This window comes from Pezoporus flaviventris, unplaced genomic scaffold (genome assembly GCF_033815535.1).
Source record: "Pezoporus flaviventris isolate CSIRO_AGI_PZ_B2104156 unplaced genomic scaffold, CSIRO_AGI_Pfla_v1 ptg000007l, whole genome shotgun sequence".
NCBI lineage: Eukaryota > Metazoa > Chordata > Aves > Psittaciformes > Psittacidae > Pezoporus > Pezoporus flaviventris.
In genome coordinates, this window is record NW_026892555.1 from 53,333,078 (window position 1) to 53,340,521 (window position 7,444).

Here is a 7,444-nt window from a genome sequence, read left to right on the forward strand (position 1 = left end):
TGAGCACAAAACAATTAGTATAAGCACAGAAGCCAGGTAACCTCAATGACTGTGATGGTGTGCTAACTCTGTAAGTATTTTTAAACAACTAGCACACCCACAGTGTCCTGCCCCGTGCCTGCAATGTCTGTTACAGTGTAGGAAAAAAATAATCCTGCATAAAATGCAAATTCAGACAGAGCATTCGGCAGACCTTGTGCTTTTCCATTTCAGGGGAGAAGCCAAACACATTCCTTTGACCCTGTGACAAAGTTCATAATAATCCACAACAAGCCCAGGACAAGTGGAGGGTTCTGTTGTGTCACATACTAACATGTTACTTGTAAAGGTAAATGTACATTACCTTGTCAAAGCTAATATAGAAGGGATCCAAATTCCAGTGTTACATCTAATTTACAACATAATGACCTGAATATCTTAATGCCTTTCTCTGTTAAATTTCAGTGTCTCAAGCATTTCTTCTCTTGAACCATCATATAGTAGCTGTCCACTAAAATATGTGAAAAGCCGAAAAGGCTTCCAAACAGGAAAATGCATTCAGAAATCAACACATAAAACTAGTGTGGGTACCTTCTCCAGAAAATAAGTAAACTAGCATTTTCTCTATGTGAGTAAATAATTCTTTGTCGCTTCAAAAAGGTTATGCTTTGGAATAAGAACTCATCAATACACCTCACCAGGACTATATGTGCAATATACATACAGTAGACTGCTGCTGCTACTAGCTATGTAGTCCCTGTCAGAGGACCACAGAATGGTTGAGGTTGGAAGGGACCTCTGGAGATCATATCATACAAACACTTTACTCAAGCATGGACACCCACAGCCATGTCCTGATTGGTATCTTCAAGGTTGGAGATTCCACAACCTCCCTGGACAACCTGTGCCAGTTCTCAGTCTCTTCCACAGTATAAAAAAAGTGTTTCCTAATGTTCAGAGGGAACCTCCTATGTTTCAGCATGTGCCCATTGCCTCTGGTCCCATCAAATGAATGCTTTGTTATTGTATGAATGCTTTGGGTTTCTTGACAAAACTTAGCACTCATTTTATCTCCTATTTAATTTATATGGCAAAACCAGGTATTCTAATGCACTTGTATGTACCATAAATCTCAGAAGTATCATCAGACTCTTATCACTTATAGAGCAAACTATCACTTCACCATATGACATCTAAAATTCAGTTGAGTTGACCATCAAAGTTTTGTTTGGTCTACAAGCCTGTACAGCCCTACATCACAGTGGCATTTAATTATTATTAATTAATTAATAGCACTTTTAAAGAAAATATCTTGGTCATGCCTCCTTCTCTAATTTCAAAGCAAAATGTTTTACTTAAAGCTCCTATTACAAGTTATACCTTCTTCCACATAAACTTGCATACAAATTGGTATTTACTGTGAATTAGGTAATGCAGTAGGGCTTTCAGTTTATTTTTCTTTCTTGTTTTCAGCAAACCTCTATAGCATTTATGGCAGGCAGAACTTTTAAGTTGACTTTTTATTTGAAGTAGAAATTGGATGACATCCAGGCTGCAGACTACCATGAAAACAGCAAAGAAAAAGAAAACACAACCAGGAAAAGACAAAGTCAGAAGGTTCTAGTCTCTTCTAGCTGAACAATTTAACTCTGATTAATCTCCCCAGGCACCTGGTACCAACAAGACCACACTGAAGGGAGATGAGGTTCCTGACAATAGATGGTAGGACTACACGCTGTCTGAAAAGGGAGGGCCCTGGGTGTGCAAGTGCCCTGTCACTGGAGTGCTCAAACACTGCAAACACATTTGCCAAGTGGTAAGTTTTTCCAGTTGCTAAACGGACTTAAACAAGTTTGTTTTGTGTTAATGCTTACTCATAACACTACATAAGGGGAGCTTAGACTTTTATAATGTCATGCTTGGCTAGAGGCATCTTCTCATAGCCTGATTGCCATTAACCTCAGCATTTTTACAGCACTTTCAGTCATGCAATCCCTATTGCAATTAATGGTAGACGGGCTAAGTCATACAAATGTGAGGAAAAAGAGAAGACTCTGTTTAAAAGTCCAAGAAAATGTACCTCAAGGAACAGTAAGAGTAGAAGGAAAACAGCTTAGTGATATGAAAACATAAAAAATGAATACCTGGTGATGAATAGCAGACAACAACATCATGAACTCTGCACAGTGACTTTGATGGGCAACAGGTAAGGGTAGAAAAAGAAAGAAGATACTGAAGATACCTCCCTTTTCATGACCTGTTTAAGAAAAGAAGCAATGTAATAAATACCAAGGAAACAGAGTAGTGCAATTATTAAGCAGATATGAAGGAATGATGAGAAGATATGATTGAAAAGAAAGTGTGATTACATAGGGAGGTATTAAATGGAGAGTCAGTCTCCTCCCTTTGGATGGGAAAAGTATGTTAGATAAAACTCCATCAAATGTATCGCAGGAAGCTCACAAGCTGCCGGAATTATTGACATGAAAATGTTTAGTATATTCACAGTAAATTAGTTAATGATTAAATGGAAAATGCATTCTTGAAAGTCTTACTTAAAAAATACACAAAGAAACTTAAAGGTCTCAGGACTGAGTTACTTTATACACCCTGAGCACTATCATGTAAGATGCGGGCTCACTACATACACACAATCACTGAAACAATTAATCTCATACCTATTTAGCTAATGAAAGAGAACAAGTAAGGGAACTTCAAAGTCCAGGCTTAAACTTTCAGTATACCTATCATTTCTTGTATTGTTTGCTTACTCTTGACTTTTCCTAAAACATGGATAATGAAAACACTCCCCTTGGTATGCATTCAAGTTTACTATCTTGTTGCCCATTTTGCCTGGCAGACCTCTCAGCACTGCCATGTTTACTTAGCAAAATATTTTTTTATTGGAAAACCTTATATCAAGGAATGTAAATATTTCTGTCAGTCTTATGATTTTATGCTAGGGTTTTTTGTTGGATTGTGTGGGTTTTTTTTAAAAAACAAAATCAAAATTTAAACCTTTGAGATCAACAAAAATCTTTCAAATCTGTCTCTATCTCAGTGAAATGTGCCTGTGCAGAAGCACAAACCATTTTTAATTTTTTTTAAATCAGGTTCCTTGTTCATTTTCTCTTACAGTGCAATAAAAAAAATATGGATAACTGGAAAACTTAATTACACACTGGCATTGCAAAATAAGATAGTGAAAGTGCTCACAAAAATGATCAGAAGGTAAAACATACATAGAATAAAAAGTCTAGTACTAGAAACTGAAAGTTAAAGACAACAAAATCAAAATTGAATAGTAACAATGCCACATATTTTCACATATCATAGCCAAATATACAGGACCATAGCTTGCAATTTCTTAAATAAAAGAGAGATTAAGTTTCAAGCACAAAAATATTTTGTGGGGGTTTGGAGGGGTACTTTTTTGAGATATCCCTTACTATTTTGTAATGAGAGAAGTTGTATATTGATCTGGTTTTTAGAACAAGAATTCAGAGGGTGGGAAATTTTGGAAATGAAGAATTACAGTCTCCAGCAAGATACAGTTTTCAAAATCCTTTTGTATCACATATAAAGAATTAATTTATGCTGAGACAATAAGGTAAAAGTCTCCTCCATGTCTGTCAAAATTAAGAGAAAACACTGTGAAAGCTGTAAAGAAAAGTAACAGCATTTTGTTGGAGCTGTTTTAAATCCATCATCCACCTTCCCTGTGGAACATACATCACTAGTACATAGACATCCTACCTTGAATAGTGATATATTCACTATGGGAACCCATTATTAAACATAGGTTGCACATCACTGCCTGAGAGAGCTCTCCTCACCCTTATTAACAATGCAAAATATGGAGACATTATAATATGGTGAATTTTTTTTTATTTCAGTAGTAGCATACCACTTTTTCTGAAAAAAACATGTCAGGAAATAAGCTAGAAATTTATAATCCTCACACAATTTTTACCCAGGGGCAGAAAAATGGCAATATCAACCTTTAGAATCATAAAAGGTTAAAAATGCTAGTAAAAAGGCAATGGCCTGAAATGGCCCCATACTCCATGTTTTTCAGGTAAATAATAAATGAAGCATTTTACAAACCAATTGCCCTGAGTCTTGCTGCAATGGAGTTCATTTTCTTCATAACAGCTAATACAGTGCTGTGTTGGGATTTGTGATTTGGGACTGTGAGTGTTGTTAACACACCAGCATTTTGGCTATTTCTGAACAAGAACTTCTCTGCTCCTCACATCTTCAAAGAGGCTGGGGATGAGAAGCTGGAAGGGGACATAGCTGGGACAGCTGACCCAAACTGATGTCATAATGCTCAGCAACAAAAGGGAGAGGACTGGGATTTAGATAGGTTCGCCACCTTTTGTTCGGGAGCTGGCTGGGCAACAGTCTACACACAGGAATTGGCGGGACATTGTATTACATTGTATCACAAATCTCCTTTACTTATTAAACAATCTCTTCCCCAATGAGGTTTATTGCTTTTACTCTTCCTTTCCTCTTCCCTCATACCACTGGTGGTGGAGAGTGAGCAAGTGGGTCTGTGATTCTTAGCTGCTTATCAGGATTAACTCACAACAATGGTATTGTTTTGTAAAGGAGAAGAGTCCCTTTAAAAAGTTTTTTGCAACATGAGTCAATCTGGTTTGGTGCCAGGATGATTTTACTTTTGAAAGAGTTTATACCAAAAAGTGCCCGTGTGCCATATCCCAGATGACGAGACCTGGCTGACTGCCCATTCACATCTGTTCCGAATATGCACCCTCAGAAAGTAATGAAAATCCTATAACCACTGCCTCAATATTCAATTTTTTTATTTTTTTTTCACAGCAAACAACAAGCTTTTTCATGAAATGAGCAATGATTTTAGATCAGATGTGAGGCTTGTAGAAAGGGAAAAAGGATAACAATCGACAGATGACCTCATATGAGGATTTGTAAACTTCAATATAGTAGATCAAGGCAGAGGGAACAGGTAAAAGGAAAAGAAAACATAAACAAGTATTAAGGCAGTTCAAACTCTGGCTTTCACCTCCAGTTGGATATTTAGTTTCAGAGGGACTAAAAAGCATAAACAGACCTGCCCAGACAGAATGAGTTCTTAGTTATGAAATAAAACTTAGTTTTTCTGGGAGAAAAAAAGATAGAAAGTAATCATAACCCCCCTCTAGAATACCAGACTTTCTTGTGAGGACCAAGTAGAAAACCAAGAATGGAATCACCCAAGTTAGACCTGTTCAGAATTAATTTTTTTCTACACACTGAGTATCTACATCTCCTGTATCTTCAATTTATACTCTTTCTAAAAGGACTGACTTTTGCAAGTGATGAGTACTTTGAATTTAAATTTAAATCTGTTGCTTAATCATGCATTTAGCTGCTAATTTTAGACGTGTGGTTAGAAAATATCAGCCTTGGACCATATGATAAATAGCATCAGGATTTTGCAGTTCTGCTTTGTTCAATGGAAACACCAGAATGCTTTTCAGTTTTTAGGCCTCTAACTTTTAAAATGCACTCTTTTCTGCCCTGAGGTATACTGAAGACAAGGGTATTATCTGCAGTGCATTCCTCACCTTCTCAATTTTTCCTCTCCCATTCTTCACTCCATTTGGAGACACACTCTGCTCCCAGCACCTACCCTCGTTCTCTGTAAAACTTAGGTGTGATCATTCCTGATCCTACACTGCTATAGAACAGCAATAGCTACTAGTATTTTAATTACAGAATTGAGGACCATCACAAACCTTTCATCCACATGCAAGGTCTGCTTTTTATAAGCATGTTATAAACATGTATAAACTTTTCTAGAAAAGTAATAACTTCATTTTAGAGCAAACAAAACAGAAGTTCTAACAAAATAAACAAGCCTAGAGACAAGAATGAGAGAAATAACTGTGCCAGTCACCTCTCAAGTGCTGTGGGAATTTCTCCAAGTCTTAGTTAATGAGAGTTATATAAGATCCTACAGTTTTTCACCTTCATACCTTTGTTAGGAAACTGGAACAGTTGCTCTGAGATGTTGATGTTACAAGAGTTACCCAGACATTTTATTATACCCAACCTAGTTGATTAACAGGGATATCCCACACAAAATCAGACATACAAAGATGCAAAGCTTTACCAGAAGATCTAGACATTTCTACTGATCAAAACCCCCAAAACTTTCACAGACCTGAAGACAAGAGCAAAGGATTTAATTGCATTTAAGATCAGATCTGTACTTCAGCAAAAATTCAGTGGTACAGCCTTTTAATAGCACAGCAGAAAATTATGTCTATTAAAAAAAAAAAAAACAACAGCAACAAAGCACCACATGATGTCCCAAGACAACCAAAGCTGTGATAAGCTCATCACTTGATCTTTACAATTATATAACACATTATTGAGCAGTTGTTCTCCATATTTTCATGTAAGTATTTCTATAGAGATACAAGTATATAGATGATGTGATAAAGTACTCACTTATGAATAGTGTTTATTCTAGTTTACTTTTTCTAAATCCAGGATTAAGCAAGGTACTTCAGTGGTATTTTGCTTTCTAACCTATAAAAGAAACTGTTCTTCTGAGAATTGTCTTTGTTCCAATGCTCATTTATGAATTTGCTTTATGAGGAATTATTGGACAACAGTCTCTAAGTCATCTTCTATAGGGTCTAGCTCCCCCAAAACAGCTAAGAAAATACTTGGATTTTCTATCATGTGTCTTTAACAAAAAGTGAGTGAAGAATGAGATACACTTGTTTTGGTACCTCAAGTGTTTGCATCTGACAAGACATATTTGCATTCTGACTGATAACTTTCATTCTTTCTAGATTTCAAATCTATTTTTCTATAATAACCAATATCACACTTATTACTTTAAAGTACCTATTTTTCTATTTGGGATTTCTGGAATATTTTCTAAGTAAAGCCCCATCTCAAAGTCCCAACAGTTGCACACTGTAGGAAAAACAGGCAGAGTCATAAAACAAGGTGTGTATTGTGGACTGTACTGATGCATTACCTATGACCATGGCTCATCTGGCTGCTAGGTTAACAGGTCACTGGCACGAAGCCACCAACCTTCAGAGAACAGCCTCTCCCATGGTATTTTGGTATTTCTCCTTCTGGATTTGTCCCAACAGGGAAGTGCTGGAGTGTATGAAAACTGGGAGTGGAGCTGGGAAGCTAACCAAATGATTTCCAACCTCAAATGTTTAGGTTAGGCGCTTTTGTGGTCTTAACCAGCCCACTCATCCCTAAATATTACAGCATCAGGAATGATGATTTAAAATTGCAGGAACGATACAACAGTGCCAGCCACTGTTGAGCGCATTCCATGCTTCTCGCAATCACTTCTGCACCAATGAGCACACTATGTGAATATTTTGGTCATAGTTATAGTAATAACATTTCACTTTTCCCTAGTTCTTTTTAAGCTTATCATTGTAGACTACCTAGTCTA